Source organism: Meles meles, chromosome 3, assembly GCF_922984935.1.
Source record: "Meles meles chromosome 3, mMelMel3.1 paternal haplotype, whole genome shotgun sequence".
Taxonomy (NCBI): Eukaryota; Metazoa; Chordata; class Mammalia; order Carnivora; family Mustelidae; genus Meles; species Meles meles.
In genome coordinates, this window is record NC_060068.1 from 85,545,808 (window position 1) to 85,563,785 (window position 17,978).

The 17,978-nt window shown below is 41.7% G+C and overlaps 1 protein-coding gene across 5 annotated transcripts in view; it reads right to left on the bottom strand.

Annotated features, from left to right (window-relative positions):
- The window catches only part of OCLN (occludin), a 61,311-nt gene that overhangs the window by 25,051 nt on the left and 18,282 nt on the right, over positions 1-17,978 (bottom strand). The gene's annotated exons all lie outside the window — the stretch shown is intronic.

Sequence of the window (17,978 nt, forward strand, 5' to 3'; positions counted from 1 at the left end):
TGCAGTGTTACAGCTGCAGCTTGCTTCTACAGAACAGCGGTTCTCAAAGTGTGGTCCCCACTCCCGGAACATCAACAGTACCTGAGAACTTGCTAGAATCACACACTCTCATGTGCCATTCCTGAGAATGAGAAACCACGGGGGTGGGCCAGCAAGCCCTTTTAACTCCGCCCTCCACATGATCCTGATGCTTGCTATAGTTTGAAAACTGCTGAGGGACCACATACTTTTCCTACACTTCACAGACAAGTGACCCACTTAGACCATGACAACTATAGTTAACATTGATTGCAGTGCCAGAAATGTAGGAATCTTTGCTTTCAGAGAGCCACAGAGACACCCACTAGCTCGAGCATTTTCAATCTTGCACCTCACCATTCATCACAACTCCCTAAACTGGCTCTCCATGATGCTCTGGCCTCCCCAAGGTTGAGCGCTAAGTCTGTAGACGAATAGGTTGAGCGCTAAGTCTGTAGACGAATAGGGCGCTCCTACTTTTGTTCTTTTCTGTCCCCTCTGAAGCCACAGATAACAGCAAAATCTTTCCTGGGGTGAGAAACTAGGATCCCGAGAGTCAGCACCCCTTCTTGGCCCTGGTTGAAAATTAAAATGCTGTTCCAGTTTCTGTAGATGTCTAATGCTGATCACCAGCACCCCCCGTCCCTGTCACCTGCCCAAACACACCGGCGTCCCCACTCCCATGTGCAGGGACAGAACAGGCAGAGCCTGCCTACAACCTTTAAGAGAGCATTTGGTATTTTATCTCTCGTGGCAAGCTTACAAATCAGGGGATGATTAAGTTAAAATGAACCAGCATTACAGTTCATACAAATTTTAGGATTGTTTGTTCCAGCACTTTGAAGAATGCTGGTGGAATTTTGATAGGGATGGCACTGAAAGTATAGATTGCTCTGGGCCGTATAGACATTTTAACAATGTTTATTCTTTCGCTCCATGACACCATACACAAAGATAAACTGGAAATGGATGAAAGACCTCAATGTGAGGCAAGAATCTATCAAAATCCTAGAGGAGACCATAGGCAGTAACCTCTTCAACAACGGCCACAGCAACTTCTTTCAGGACATGTGTCCAAAGGCAAAGGAAACAAAAGTGAAAATGAATTTTAGGACTTTATCAAGATAAAAAGCTTCTGTACAGCAAAGGAAATAGTCAACAAAACAAAGAGGCAACCCAGAGAATGGGAGATGTTCACAAATCACATTACAGACAAAGGGCTGTTATCCAAGATCTAGAAAGAACTCCTCAAACTCAATACTCAAAAAACAGATGATCATGTCAAAAAATGGGCAGAAGACATGAACAGACACTTCTCAGAAGAAAACATACAGAAAGCCAAAGTTGGTGGCATCACAATTCCAGACTTCAAGCTCTATTACAAAGCTGTCATCATTAAGACAGTATGGTACTGGCACAAAAACAGACACATAGATCAATGGAACAGAACAGAGAGCCCAGAAATAGACCCTCAACTCTATGGTCAACTAATTTTCGACAAAGGAGGAAAGAATGTCCAATGGAAAAAAGACAGCCTCTTCAACAAATGGTGTTGGGAAAATTGGACAGCCACAAGCAGAAAAATGAAATTGGACTATTTCCTTACACAACACACGAAAATAGACTCAAAATGGATGAAGGACCTCAATGTGAGAAAGGAATCCATCAAAATTCTTGAGGAGAACACAGGCAGCAACCTCTTCGACCTCAGCCACTTCTTCCTAGGAACATTGCCAAAGGCAAGGGAAGCAAGGGCAAAAAATGAACTATGGGACTTCATCAAGATCAAAAGCTTTTGCACAGCAAAGGAAAACAATTAACAAAACCAAAAGACAAGGGACAAAATGGGAAAGGACAGAATGGGAGAAGATATTTGGCAACGACATACCAGATAAAGGGCTAGTATCCAAAATCTATAAAGAACTTATCAAGCTCAACACCCAAAGAACAAATAATCCAATCAAGAAATGGGCAGAGGACATGAACAGACATTTCTACAAAGAAGACATCCATTAAAAAAAAAAAAAAAAGAAGAAGACATCCAGATGGCCATGAAACATGACACATGAAAAAGTGCTCCGCCATCACTTGGCATCAGGGAAATACAAATCAAAACCACAATGAGATACCACCTCACACCAGTCAGAATGGTTAAAATTAACAAGTCAGGAAATGACAGATGCTGACGAGGATGTGGAGAAAGAGGAACCCTCCTACACTGTTGGTGGGAATGCAAGCTGGTCAACCACTTGGGAAAACAGCATGGACGTTCCTCAGAAAGTTGAAAACAGAGCTGTCCTACGACACAGCAATTGCACTACTGGGTATTTACCCTAAAGATACAAATGTAGTGAACCTAAGGGGAACGTGCACCCAAATGTTTAGAGCAGCAAGGTCCACAATAGACAAACTGTGGAAAGAACCTAGATGTCCATTAACAGATGAATGGATAAAGAAGATGTGGGGTGTGCATATATACACACACAATGGAATACTATGCAGCCATCAAAAGAAATGAAATCTTGCCATTTACAACAACGTGGATGGAACTAGAGGGTATTATGCTTACTGAAATAAGTCAATCAGAGAAAGACAACTATCATATGATCTCCCTGATTTGAGGAAGTTGAGAGGCAACGTGGGGGGTTTGGGGGGTAGGAAAAGAATAAATGAAACAAGATGGGATCAGGAGGGAGACAAACCATAAGATACTCTTAATCTCACAAAACAAACTGAGGGTTGCTGGGGGGAGAGGGGTAGGGAGAGGGAGGTGGGGTTAGGGACATTGAAGAAGGTATGTGCTATGGTGAGTACTGTGAAGTGTGTAAACCTGGTGATTCACAGACCTATACCCCTGGGGCTAATAATACATTATATGTTAATAAAAAAATTTAAAATTTAAATTAAAAAAATAAAATAAAATAAAAAGAAAAATACAAATGGCTAACAGACACATGAGAAAAGGTTCATCATCACTAACCATCAGGGGAATTCAAATCAAAACCATATTGAGATACCACCTTACACCAGGTAGAATGGTCAAAATCAACAGGACAGTAAACAACATGCTGGTGCAGCCACTTCGGAAAACTGTAGAGATTCCCCCAAAAAATTAAAAACAGAGCTACCGGGGCGCCTGGGTGGCTCAGTGGGTTAAAAGCCTCTGCCTTCGGCTCAGGTCATGATCCCCGGGTCCTAGGATAGAGTCCTGCATCGGGCTCTCTGCTCAGCAGGGAGCCTGCTTCCTCCTCTCTCTCTCTGCCTGCCTCTCTGCCTACTTGTGATCTCTGTCTGTCAAATAAATAAATAAAATCTTTAAAAACAGAGCTACACTATGACCCTGCAATTGCACTACTGGGTATTTATCCCAAAGATACAGATGTAGTGAAACGAAGGGCCATCTGTACCCCAATGTCCATAGCAGCAATGTCCACAACTGCCAAACTGTGCAAAGAGCCAAAATGCCCTTCAAGAGAGGAATGGCTAAAGAAGATGTGGTCCATATATAAAATGGAATATTACTTAGCCATCAGAAAGGATGTGTACCCAACTTTTGCATCAACATAGATGGGACTGGAGGAGATTGTGCTGAGGGAAAGAAGTCAAGCAGAGAAAGTCAATTATCGTATGGTTTCACTTACTTGTGGAGCATGAAGAATAACACGGAGGACATTAGGAGAAGGAAAGGAAAAGTAAATTGGGGGAAATCGGAGTGGGAGACAAACCACGAGAGAACTGTGGACTCTGAGAAACAAACTGAGGGTTTTGGAAGGGGGGGGTGGGGGGATGGGTGAGCCTGGTGGTGGGTATTAAGGAGGGCATGTATCGCATGGAGCACTGGTGTGATGCATAAACAATGAATCTTGGAACACTAAAAAAATAAAATAAAACAAAGATGTTAAAAAAAATGAACCAACATTAAATGTATTTATATTTTGGTACTCTTACCCAAGCTTCCTTATTCAAGCTCATCACTGTAACATGGGCAATTACTATTCTAGCTAGAATTTACTGTGTGTTAATAACTTATGTGCTTGTCCTGACCTAAGCCCTTTAATCACTACAGCATCAGCTTCTCTGAAGATAAAACCTTTATTTTCACTGACATATAAAGATTCTATCAAACGAAAAGACAAAGACACCTGGGGCAAGGTGATTACCTTCATCAGAGTCCAAGGAAGCCAAGTCACCCAATACTGATCACAAAGAACAGGGTCCAAGAGCCACATCAGGGACCCTGTCTCTTTCTCTCCCCTTCTCTAGGTCCAGCCAGCTCATCCTCACTAGCTCCTATCATGACAGGTAAATGCTGGAAATAAGGCTACATAAATGTTTCATCACCATGTCAAAACCTTACAAACTTCCAGAAATGAGACTAGGTAGGTATCAAAGTTAGTCTTTAGATTTAAAGTATGTCTTACTTAAAAACAGTATCTTATTTAATAAATTTCACTTACTACTTGGTAACAATGGAGAAATTAGTTGATGGCATGTTCTTTCCAAACTTAGTCTATTCTTGCTTCTGATATAAATCAAGTAGCATAACCAGAAAAAGTGCAAATTAGGAGACATGCAGAAAATACTAGCTGGGAAGTGATATCCTGGTTTGTAGTAGACAAGCATTTCGCATGCATATAAATCTCATTTTAGTCTGTTAGTTTTATTATCTAAGTACTGTTTTCCCCAATTCTACTGACAAAGAAAACGAGGCTTAGAGGTTTTCAGAGGAAGAACAACAGAACAAAATATAAGGCTTAGAGGTTTTCAGAGGAAGAACAACAGAACAAAATCTATACGTTACAAGGCAAATACAACACTTGTCCTGCTGGTCATGAGGACAAGTTTGAGACAAGTGGCCAAAGCCCTCTGCAAACCTCAGTTTCTCCTTCTACAAGAAGGGTGCCCATCCTGTTGGGGTTGCAGTTAGGATAATAATAATGTGTAAAGTGGCTAGCCCAAAATGAATACTTAGGAAGTGCTGGTTCCTTTCTTTCTTTTACTGTGATTTTTTTCCTTTGGCTTTGTTGCCAAAATTCAGATGTGAAACTCAAACCCGGGTCATCTTGATAAACTACACCAGCAAGAGCACTGAGAAAGCAGTCTCAGCTAGAGCTGCCTCCGTCTGACTCCAGGTCACCGCCAAGCCGCCATCTTGGTAGTGAGGTAGTGTGGTAGTGTGACCCCACCCTAAGGTCCTGGACCTCGCTCAGATTGTTTCACTTTACCAAAGCCAGATCAAAATTTATTCACGGAGCACTTGAAACCGAGGTGCTGAACTCTTAGTTACGATAGCACCCCGAACACAGTTGGTAGCAATAAAAACTAACCTCCAGAGCACATGTCTTACAATCAACGCTTTGATATTTACCATAGGCGTGTGCTTTTCCAAGGCCAGGCCCCACTGATAAGTATCAACTCGAGAGAAAATGAATATGTATGTCTTGATACTTATGTTTATGACCTTCTGAAAGTGCAGGTGGAGGGAAGAGAGATTTGAACACAAAGATCAACATGAAATACTCATCTTCATGGGCTACTGAGTATTAGTCCTTCCCAACTCTGCTCTGACATTCAGGGCTAAACAGTGCCCCCACCTGCATTCTCAGTGTTCTGGCAAGACTTGGCTCCTTAGAACAGAGTTCTCTGCCCTGGTAAGAAGCCCAACTAAAGTAGGGGCCGGAGGGATCTGAGCAGCATGACACCCGCCTGGGAGAAGCTGGCAGAGTTCAGAGGGGTAATGAGTGAAGCAGGCACGTTCAAAGCTGCTCAGAGGGGCACCTGGGTGGCTCAGTGCGTTAAAGCCCACTTCGGCTCAGGTCATGATCCCAGGGTCCTTGGGATCAAGCTCCACATTGGACTCTCTGCTCAGCGGGGAGTCTGCCCCCCCGCCAGCCCACTGCCTGCCTCTCTGCCCACCTGTGATCTCTATCTGTTAAATAAATAAATAAAATCTTAAAAAAAAAAAAAAAAGGCAGCTCAGAAACCCATCCTAAGCTATTCAAAAGACATTCTGAATTTAAACCAGCCCACGTGGCCAGAGTCATCATGAATCAGAGGACAAGTACAATTAATTCATGTACTACATATTATCTACAGGGCAGTTTCCCTAGAAACCACCTCCCTATTCCACACAGTGTGGGAAGTGCCAACTGCCATGTTATGTGACGAGGGTCCTCCCATGAGCACCATGGGTTAGTGTACAGATGGTCCCCTGACCTCAGCCTCATCAGGGCCCCTTCCCCAGGCCAGTCCTAGATGAAGCACTAACATGAAAAATTCAAGAGCTCTGAGTGGCTGCTTCCTGCCCCTCTCCTCTGATAGAAAAATGAAGCCTAGAAAAATGAAGACAGAAGGAAAACAAGGAAACAAATCGAAACGGTATTTAAATCCCTGATTTTAATTGTTCCTGCTATCCAGCCATATCCCAGTCCTCTGTGGCTAAGTTGTTGAAATTCTAAATTATCATGAGTCAACACCCAAAATCTTGCAAATAAATTCTTCTTTTTACCTATACTAAGTTGTATTATCTGTCACCTGTAACTAGGAAATTGCTAATTCATTCAATATCAAAATTCTTTCTTTTCTGTACATTCAATTGTTTTCAGTATCTCTAGAAGGCACACAACTGTACTAAATACTGCATTTTCTCAGATACATTCCACATCGGTCTTGAGAAGCAGACAAGATAATATGGCTGGATTTTAGGAATAAGGAACCCAGGGTCCAGAGGACTTAATCTGTTTGTCAAAGAGTGCTGGAATCAGCACTTGAACCCAGACCTTCAAAATCCTGTGTTGCTGCCCTATACCAGGCATCCATCTCCAAACCAGACTTCCTTGACATACATATTGGTTAAAAACAACAGAAACAATCTGCCTTAAGTCACAACAGAAGCAGTGAAGCTAGACTCCAAACCCTGGTATTTCAAGTTCCTAGCATGCTGCCGCTACTTTTGGGTAGGTCACGTAATTTATTACTTCTTCTGTTTGGAACACATCAAAAGCATATATAGAATCTATGCAATAATAAAAAAAAACTGTTCGAGTGGAGTTGAGCTAATATGCTGCTTCTACCAGACAAAGGTAGAAAAGCCACCATCATACATGAAGAGTAGAAGAAAGGGGTGGCCCTAATAACTCTGTGAGGCTGTTTATCCACAACACACTACAAAAGAAGGAAGGGTCTCCTCTGCCTATGGCAATGCACAAACCCAGCAGTGCCTGGTTTTCCAGGCTGTACACGTTGCTCAGAGCATCGAGGAGGAGGTCTCCTCCATATGAGAACATCTGAGGGGACCTACTCTGATTCCACTGGAACTATGAGTTGATTCCCAGCACTAAGAAGCACCTCAGTCCTAAGGTCAAGACGATGGAAAGGGAGAGATCACCATCTTATCTAATTGAAGTAGGGAAGGCAGCTTGGAGCTAGTTCACCTCTGCGGGGAGGTGAATGAGAGAGTAAAATCCACAAAGCATAATGTAACTTAGACTTAATAATTCCTGGGTGAGCTGGTGGATATGTAGGTGTCCACTATGAAATAAATAATAAACAGGAAGGCTATGCATGGGCCAGAGGTGACAATGTCATGAACCAAGATTTGAGATTAATTTGTTTCTGTGAACCTGAAGTCCAATTAAAAAAGAGAGAGAGAAGTAATCATTAAAGTTTCCCTAAGAGCATCCTGGTATGGAAATGCCCAGTTAGGGTTCTAGACCTGGCTTTATCATCTAATGTATGACCCTATATATGTAAATTTAAAAATGCTCTCCACTTATATAACAGCAAAGTGAACTTCAACACTGATTTCCTTTTTCAAAAAAAATTACCATATACTTGAAGAAAAGGACCTGACAACTTATTTACTTGAGAGAGAGAGAGAAGCAGACTCCCCACCGAACAGACAGCTCGATGTGGAGCTCCATCCCAGGACTCTGAGATCAGGACCTGAGCTGAAGGCAGACACTTCACGGACTGAGTCACCCAGATGCCCCAATCTAGTAACTTTTTACATAACTATTCTTGTCAAAATGAGTTCACAAAAAGAAGAATAACCCAGAGCATTGACTTTCACCAAAAATGTAAAATTTCAGAAGATAAAAATTCAGGATGACTGGCCATTTGGGAACCAAAACTAAATTAGAGCTTCTCTCATATCACACTAAGAAATAACTTGGTCAATCTGAATGAACTGTTTTAGTCAGTAATTAGGAATCAGTATTTATTAAAGACTTTACAGTGAAACCTTAATGCAGTATATAGGGAACTCTTTCTATCATCTTTACAACTTTTCAAAAAATCTAAAACTATTCTAACATAAAAAATTTATTTTAAAAATTGGATTGGGGGGGGCGCCTGGGTGGCTCAGTGGATTAAGCCGCTGCCTTCGGCTCAGGTCATGATCTCAGGGTCCTGGGATCAAGCCCCGCATCAGGCTCTTTGCTCAGCAGGGAGCCTGCTTCCTCCTCTCTCTCTGCCTGCCTCTCTGCCTACTTGTGATCTCTCTCAGTCTGTCAAATAAATAAATAAAATCTTAAAAAAAAAAAAAAATTGGATTGGGGGTAATGGGTACACAATGCTACAAGTTTACTAAAAATCAGTTAATTGTATACTTATAATGTGTGAATTTTATGGTACACAAATTATACTTCACTAAAGCTATTTTTAAAAGTCCCTGGGTCTAGGGGCAACTGAGTGGCTCAGTGGGTTAAAGTCTCTGCCTTCGGCTCAGGTGGTTGGTGATCCCAAGGGTCCTGGGATGGAGCCCCGAGCAACAGGCTCTCTGCTCATCAGGGAGCCTGCTTCCTCCTCTCTGCCTGCCTGCCTCTCCACCTACTTGTGATCTCTGTCAAATAAATAAATAAAATCTTAAAATAAAATAAAAGTTCCTGGGTCTAAAGGTTTAAAACGAAAAAACTGTAAAATCAAGAAACACAAGAGAGGAACTTCACACCAATCAAGGATGAACTGACAGGTATGTGTAGCTTAATCCTTTGCACACATTTAGTCCACAACAGGGTAAAAAAATAAAACTTTAAAAACTGAAGAAACTATAGAAGACTATTCTTTTAAGATTTTATTTATTTATTTTAGAGAGAATACACAGAGCCAGGGGCAGAGGGAGAAGGAGTCTCAAGCAGATTCCCTGCTGAGCACAGAGCCTGATGCAGGGCTCATCTCATGACCCTGAAATCACAACCTGAGCTGAAACCAAGAGCTGGACACAACCAACTGCCTACCCAGGTGCCCCGAAACTACATAAGACTATTAATACACCTCAAAGATGTCTGGAAAACTCTCTAGGAACAACACAAAAATAATATGGAAGCCATAAACATACAAATGGAAAAATGTAAGCATTTAAAAAAATAAAAACATTGTAAAAAAAAAAAAAAGGGTGAAAGACCAAAAATAATTTGGGAAAAAATATTAGCAACCTATAAGACAAAACGCTAATATTCACAATATGAAAAACTCCATTAAGAGTGAACAAACCAGGGGCGCCTGGGTGGCTCAGTGGTTTAAGCCGCTGCCTTCGGCTCAGGTCATGATCTCAGGGTCCTGGGATCGAGTCCCGCGTCGGGCTCTCTGCTCAGCAGCGAACCTGCTTCCCTCTCTCTCTCTCTGCCTGCCTCTCTGCCTACTTGTGATCTCTCTCTCTGTCAAATAAATACATAAAAAATCTTAAAAAAAAAAGAGTGAACAAACCAAAAGAAAACTAAGCCAAGGTATGAATCAATTAATTTAAGAATACAAATTAGCAGATAGAAATATGCTGGATCACACACAAAAAAATTTTTTAAGATCTTCCTTGTTTTTTTTGACAGAGAAAGCACAAGTAGGGGGGAGCAGCAGGCAGAGGGAGAGGGAGAAGAAGGCTCCCCGCTGAGCAGGGAGCCTGATACAGGGAGATCATGACCTGAGCCAAAGGGAGATGCTTACCCACCTGAGCCACCCAGGCACCCCTGATCACAGTAACTTTTAAGTTAAAATAAAACTCAATCTTCACTTATCAGATTAATAAAAATCAGACTAGTGATGTCCAGAGCAGGGCAAAGATGTGGAGAAAAAGCACTCTCCTATATTGTCAGTAGAACTAAACAGCCTTTGAAGATTTTATTTATTTATTTATTTATTTGACAGAGAGAGAGAGAGATCACAAGTAGGCAGAGAGGCAGGCAGAGAGAGAGGAGGAAGCAGGCTCCCCACAGAGCAGAGAGCCTGATGCGGGGCTCGATCCCAGGACCCCTGAGATCATGACCTGAGCCGAAGGCAGCGGCTTAACCCAGTGAGCCACCTAGGCGCCCCTAAACAGCCTTTAAAAACAAGGCAATGTGGCAGCACCTGACAATTTAAAATCTGACACTCGATGAACCCTTTTAAAAATCTATCTCATATCCTAGCAAGAGTGCATGAAAACATGTAGGAATGTTCACTGCACCGTTATCTCTAACTGCAAACAAGTGGAAGCAATCAAAACGTCCATAAATAGGAGAATGAATCATGGTATCGTCATACCATGTAATACCATACACCTGCTAAAAGCAACTAGGTAAAGGGTTATGTACTGACAGACTTAATTATTCTAAGTATTTTACAAAGTTCACTTATTGTAACAAACCCATGCAGTAGGTACAATGATCATCCCCATTTTAGAGATGGGGAAGCTCAAGTAGAAAGATCTTGCCAGGTCTCACAAAAGCAACTGGCAGGGCTGCATTATGACTCTGGGAATTTGGCCCAAGTCTACACTTTATACCCACTCTGCTATACTGTACTGATTTTGTGTCTATGACTACACACAGGGATGGAGTCTAAGCTGGGGAACCGGGAGAGGAGAAACATCCACATGACAATAAGAAGTACCTAATTTCAAAAAATTAAATTGGAGTGAGCAAAGGAATGTCTTAGAATGTATGAAATCAGGGGTATCTGGGTGGCTCCATCAGTTAAAAGTCCAACTCTTAATTTCAACTCAGATCACAATCTCAGGGTTATAAGATCGAGAGCCTGCTTAAGGTTCTCTCTCTCCCTCTGCTCCTTCACCACTCCTCACCCTCGCTCTCTCTCTCTCCCTCTCTTAAAAACAACAACAACAAAACAAACAAACAAACAAAACGCATGAAATCAATAATTAAGAAAAGGAAAAGGATTAGGAAGACACTAACCTTTTTTGATATGGAACAACTAAACAGTTCATTTGAGAAAATTCTTCAGAGGGCATTTAAAAAATTAAGAATAAAATATGTCTGAATTTTCATATTTTTTTTTTAGTATATGTGCTGCCAAAATGAGCACTGAATTTTCATAAAAAGGAAAAAAAAAAACGGATTGGGCACCTAAGTGGCTCAACTGGTTAAGCTTCCGACTCTTGACTCTTGACTTCTGGGTCATGAGTTCAAGCCCTGTGTTGGGCTCCACACTGGGCACAGAACCTACTTTAAAAAAAAAAATAAAGAAAAAGGATATAAAGCTCTTAAGCTCATTAAGCAGGCCCGTGGAAATAGTGAGAGAGAGGATGGAACTTTCACTTTCTTTTTTTTTCTATATTTGTGTTTTGTTAGAATAAATTTGTATTGTTTTCATATTAAGATCTTCTCACAAACCACCACAAACAAAAGCCATTATTTTAAAAAGTCAAAAATCGAAAAATAATTTAATACGCAACCAAAGGGGTTGGCCAAATACATCTATGCCATGGAATGTTACGAGAAAAGGTGTGTGGAACCAGAGATTCAAACATCACTGCTGGTTGTATAAATTGGTACAGCTACTTTATTTTTTTTTTAAGATTTTATTTATTTATTTGATAGAGAGAGATCACAAGTAGATAGAGAGGCAGGCAGAGAGAGAGAGAGAGAGAGGAAAGCAGGCTCCCTGCCAAGCAGAGAGACCAATGCGGGACTCGATCCCAGGACCCTGAGATCATGACCTGAGCCGAAGGCAGCGGCTTAACCCACTGAGCCACCCAGGCGCCTGGTACAGCTACTTTACACTTGATCTTAGCCAAAAGGCCAAGATGCGATGGTACAGCTACTTTAAAAGGCAATTTCAATATTCAATTTCCCAATATTTATCAAATATATATATATATCTCCCCTCTGACTCAGTAATACTATTCTGAAAAATCTGTCCTAAAGAAGTATGTAACCAGATACACAATGTATACAAAGTTTTTTAAATCCTATCACTGATTGTAATATTAAATAGCAAATGTATGGGGTGCCTAGGTGGCTCAATCAGTTAAGCGTCTGCCTTCAGCACAGGTTGTGATCATGCGGTCCTGGGATCAAGCCCTGCATTGGGCTCCTTGCTCAGTGGGCAGCCTGCTTCTCCCTCTGCCTGTCACTCCCCCTGCTGGTGCTCTCTTTCTCACTGTCAAATAAATAAATAAATCTTAAAAAAAAAAAAGAGGCAATGTAATCATCAATGAGACTTCAGGTTATATTACAAAAGTTACATTTATGGTTGTTGTATGGAAGTTTTAAGTCACTATATTGTACCCTCGAAACTAATATAATACTGTATGTTAACTACCTGGAATTAAAATAAAAAAATCTTCAAGTTGTTTTGGCTATTTGGGGTCTTTTGGGGTCGCATACAAATTTTAGGACTGCTTGTTCTACTTCTGTGAAAAGTGCTGTTGGTATTTTGATAAGGATTGCATTAAATGTACAGACTGCCTTGGGTCGTATGGACATCTGAACAATATTTGTTTTTCCAATCCATGGGCATGGAATGTCTTTCCCTTTCTTTGTGTCAGCTTTAATTTCTTTCATCAGTGTTCTGTATTTCAGAGTACAGGTCTTTTACCTCTTTGAGCCAACCTGGTTTTGTTTTGTTTTTAATTATAATTCTGATCACAGGATTTTTTGTTTTTTAAGTAGGCTCCACACTGGGCTCACAGTCCTGAGACCAACACCTAAACCAAGACCAAGAGTTGGCCACTTAACACACTGAGCCACCCAGGTGGCCCATCCATAGGCTTTTTAAAAGAGGATAATTGACTGGGGAAGTTGCTACTTTGCTAAAAAGTACAAAATTAAAACAGCACACCTAGAGTTGCAACAACATAAATGAACCTCACAGACACTATGTTAAGTGGATGCAAAAACACACATTTTGTAATTTCATTCATATGAATTTTAAGAACAGGCAAAACCAACTGACAGAAAAACCAAGTGACAGGAATGAGAGGGGTTACCATCCTCTAGGGGATACTGAGAAAGGGCATGAGGAAACTACAGACACTGGAACGAACTACATCTTGACCTGGGTGAGTTATGTACACGTATAAAAACTCACCAAGCTAAGCAACTGGTGGACCTACTGTACTTTACTCTGTACACAGATATACATCTCACTTCAATAAAAAGTATCAAAAATATTTGAGGAGTATTTAAGGATGTGATAAAAAGCCTATAATATAATGTTAAATCAAAAAGCAGAATTTCGGGGTGCCTGGATGGCTCAGTGGGTTAATGCCTCTGCCTTCAGCTCAGGTCATGATCCCAGGGTCCTGGGATCCGAGCCCCTCATCGGGCTCTCTGCTCAGTGGGGAGCCTGCTTCCCCCTCTCTCTCTGCCTGCCTCTGCCTACTTGTGATCTCTGCCAAATTAAAAAAAAAAAAAAGTCTTAAAAAAAAAAGTAGAATTTCACACTAACAAGGAACATAATCATACTTCCTCTGATTTAGAATAAGAAAAGGGGAGGGATTAAAGAAAATACATCGGGGGCACCTGGGTGGCTCAGTAGGTTAAGCCTCTGCCTTCGGCTCAGGTCATGATCTCAGGGCTCTCTGCTAAACATGGAGCCTGCTTCCCTTCCTGTCTCTCTGCCTGCCTCTCTGCCTACTTGTAATCTCTGTCAAACAAATAAACAAAATCTTTAAAAAAAAAAGAAAGAAAATACATCAGAAATTCAATTAGCTAACATATAATACATCATCAATTTTTTATGTAATGTTTAGTGATTCTTTTTTTTTAAAAAATACTTTATTTGATAGATCAAAAGTAGGCAGAGAGGCAGGCAGAGAGAAAGAGGGGGAAGCAGGCTCCTCGCTGAGCAGAGAGCTCGATGCAGGGCTTGATCCCAGGACCCTGAGATCACGACCTGAACTGAAGGCAGAGGCTTTAACCCCCTGAGCCACCCTGGCGCCCCTCAATGATTCTTTAGTTGTGTATAACACCCAGTGCTCATCACATCATGGGCCCTCCTTAATGCCCATCACCCAGCTGCTATATACATATCTTTTTAAAGATTTTATTTATCTAAGAGAAAGAGTATGAGAGAGCGCATGAGTCGGTGGGGAAGGATAAGAGGGAGAAGCAGGTTCTCCACTAAGCAGGGAGCCCAATGTCAGGACCTCAGGACCATGACCTGACCCAAAAGCAGATGCTTAACAAACTGACCCATTCAGGCACCCCAAGATATACATTTTTTTAATTTAGAAAAAGTACCAATGGGGCGCCTGGGTGGCTCAGTGGGTTAATCCTCTGCCTTCAGCTCAGGTCATGATCCCAGGGTCCTGGGATCGAGTCCCACATCGGGCTCTCTGCTCAGCCGGGAGCCTGCTTCCTCCTCTCTCTCTCTCTCTCTGCCTGCCTCTCTGCCTACTTGTGATCTCTCTCTGTCAAATAAATAAATAAAATCTTTAAAAAAAAAAAAAAAGAAAAGAAAAAGTAAAAGTACCAACTAGCTCTGGAGTTTGAGGACATAACAGAAAAAAACAAACACCCGCAAATTTATTAAAGGAACCTCATCTGTCAAATAAATAAATAAAATCTTTAAAAAAAAAAAAAAAGAACCTTCAAACATCTAACATACAACAATGTTGGTACAAACTTAAGTGACTGACTACAAAGGACCAGGCTAACACCCACAACATGGCCTGCTTATTTTATAAAGTACAAGATATGCAGAAAGGGGAAAGGGAAAAAAAAAAAAATCCTAAGAATCCCTAGGAAGGCAAAGAAACCATTGTGCTCGAGATTCAGAGACAGGAAATTACAGAGTTGTACATTCTCCCACACATAATACCTAAGGGCTGAAACCTGCTTAAAACTCTTAAGACACAACTTTTAAAGTGCCTTTCTCTGGAGATTCTGATCCTAAAGATTTTAAAAATCCAGGAAAAAGCTGTAAGACCTAATAAAATAATGACTGTCTAGACCTACCCTAATACATAGGAAAGAAGGAAACTAATTTTCAGTAGCTAATTAATTGTTCCTTTAGTAAGGTTTTCTTCCCCGCAAACAAAAGAACCCACTTTATTAGCTATATGGGGAGTATCTAATCTCAGTTCCCTACAATTACATTCAAATTTTACATTTTTATTTATTTAATTTTTTGAAAGAGGAAGGAGGGCAGAGGGAGAGGGAGAGAATCTTAAGCAAGCTCCATGCTCAGTACAGAGCCCCCCATGTGGGGCTCAATCTCACAACCCTGAGATCATGACCTAAGCGGAAAAAAAAAAATCAAGAGTCGGAAGCTTAACCAACTGAGCCACCCAGGAGCCCCCAGAAGTCAAATGTTAATCCTCACTTAGTACAACTAATCAATGCTAGGTTTTCTTTCCATTATTTTAAGTGAAGATTATTTTTATGGTATTAATTTCTAAAAACCAAAAGGTAGAAAAATCACGAATCCACTGTCAGGCACTTCAAACACAGCATCAAACATTTTCACCTGGGCCACTACTGTTAGGAGTTAGTTGGACAATTAGGCAATCAGGGTCCCCAAAAAGAAGATACAGAGTCAGGACGGCTAAGATCAAATAGCACTGACATCCTGGTTCTGCAGCTTAGACAGGACAGCACTGACATCCTGTTTTGCAGCCTCTGCAGAAATGATTTCTGCAAAACGACCCAAAGTAAGGCAATTAATCACAAAGCACTGGTCAGAACCACGGGCAAGCGACAGTGAAGACATAAACCTCCAGATTCAGTAAGAGAAAAGACCATCAGCACAAAACATTAACCTAATAGATAGACAAATAAGTGCCCCAAGCCCAACTGGCACCACTCAGCACACCCTGACTGCTTAAGACAGTTCCGCAAAAGAGGTCATAAAAACCTCTAAGCTTAGGACTTCCAGGGGCAACCCACCTGGGTCCCCCTCTCTCTCTGGGAACTTTACACTCTTGCCCAATAACCTTTGCTTTGCTGCCCACCAGCATTTGTCTGGTCTACCTCTTCATTCTTGGAAGTGGTGTGGCCAAGAACCATGGACATTAAGGGGACACAAATCCTTTAACACACGTTATCAGAGGGACAGAGGTGCTGAGAAGAATGGAGCAAAAGGGCACAGAAAGGAGAGCTGTGGAAGTAAACAGAAGAAACAAGGAAGAGGGACTAGGTTCAGCAAAGGAAACTTGGGCAGGGTGAGGGGAGAACGAATGAAAAAGCAAAATACCTGTGGCTAAAATCACCTCCAAATAACTTATTTCAATAGCATTTCTTAGGCATGTCAGCTGGGGAAACTAAGGGAAGAGGAGAAGAGATGAGAAAGCAGCCCGTGGCGCATGGGACCCTTGATCTCGCCATTTGTGGGTCTGAGCCCTAGACTGGGTGTAGAGAATACTTAAAAATAAAATCCTTAAAAAATAAAATGATTAAATAAAAAAAATAAAAGTAAAGTGTCTTCTGCTTTAAGGAAGTACCACTTTCATAAATTGTTATGGCTATCTTTTGCCCATTATCAAAAGCACCTAGAACTGATTAAAACCTCAGGACAGTGAAATCAGATGAGAGACCAAAGTTCACTGGAACACTATTACTACCAGCATTAGTCTCTCCTGAGTTCGTTGTTGTTTTTTTTTTCCCCAGGCTCTCGAAACCTTGAGTAAACAAATCCAACAGCCAGTGAAAACTGACACACCCAGAAACTCCCGGCGAAACATTTACTTCATCGTTCACAATAGACGGTCCTATTCCATCTACAGGTGGCCTTGCCTGGAGCTAAAGGTCGAAAGAAAACACTCCCCTACACCTTCACACTTTATGGGGGGAAAAAGGGGGAGGAAAAAGAACACACAGGCCTCAAGGCAAGGTCAGGAACACAGGAACTCTCCTCTCAGTGGTGTATACATGCCACACCTTCTGATGTTCCTAAGACTGTTTCCTTTTGGCTCCTTACCTAACTAGAGGAAAATCTCATCTACAGTTCTAGATTTCTTAAAATCAGACATACACAGGGACACCTGGATGGCTCAGGCTGGGCATCTGCCTTCAGCTCAGGTCATGATCCCAGGATTGAGCCCCGCATCGGGCTCCCTGCTCAGCAGAAAGTCTGCTTCTCCCTCTGCCTGCCACTCCCCCGATGGTTCTCTCTCTCTCTCACACACACACAAATAAAGAAATGAAATCTTTCAAAACAAAACAGACACACAGAATGCCAGAGCTTAAGGAGTCTTCAAGATAAGCAACGTCTTTACCCCTGCCCTGACCAGCAGTCCCCGCCCTTAGCGCTTTTCCCTCCACTCCCATTGGCCAGAACAAACCTCCCCTGGAGGCCCTGTCCAGGTTTATCAGCTAACCCTCAAGGCAGGAAGGCAGTCTGCTCAAAGAAACCTATGATGGCAGTTTCTGAGGATGCCTCCGACTGCTTCCTAATGGGGTTTCTGAGAAATAAAGTCTCACTCCAGACATCTCTGAGGACATGTTAGGTATCAGTAATACATATTTCCAAGGTATTTTTGGAAAGAGGAACTTGCTGAGCTTTCAGCAAATCACATCTACACATACTGGTAGAAATAACAATACGGCATATATAAAAAAGGGAATTGCTCTAATCTCTCTCTGCCTCACTGATATATTTTGTAAGTATCCATGCAGAATTAGTCACTATAATTTGCTAGGCTGTTACCCATGTAAACACTTTGTACATAGCACCTGCCACCACTCCAAAACGCCCCTCTTGACCCAAGACAGCAAGCACCCTAAGTAGCAGTGCTCCCCTCCAAA